The sequence below is a fragment of the Lupinus angustifolius genome, chromosome LG03 (assembly GCF_001865875.1).
Source record: "Lupinus angustifolius cultivar Tanjil chromosome LG03, LupAngTanjil_v1.0, whole genome shotgun sequence".
Classification (NCBI taxonomy): Eukaryota; Viridiplantae; Streptophyta; class Magnoliopsida; order Fabales; family Fabaceae; genus Lupinus; species Lupinus angustifolius.
This window is the reverse complement of record NC_032011.1, coordinates 11815010-11815365: the sequence shown is the minus strand read 5'-3', so window position 1 is coordinate 11815365 and position 356 is coordinate 11815010.

Here is a 356-nt window from a genome sequence, read left to right as displayed (position 1 = left end):
TTGGCTGCCTATGCCAATTCTTAAGTGCCACGGAAAGAAAAGGGGAGAAGTTTGCCGGAAATGCATCAGCGGAATATTAGGGGGGAGAAAGAAAAGTTGAGAGGAAACGCCTTCAACTTGGTGCAAGTTAAAATGAAGGGAGAAAGCCTCTATTTATAACATGAGATTTTTCTCATGTTCCTCATTTCTCCAATGTGGGACTTGAGAGCTTAATTTTTATTTTTTCAAAATTCTTCCATGTGGGACTTTGAGAGTTGTTTTTTCAAACTCTTCTATGTGGGACTTGGGTGTTTTTTATATTTCACACTCAAAAGTTCTCACTCATGGTTTTCAACAAACCATGTTCCAACAATCCC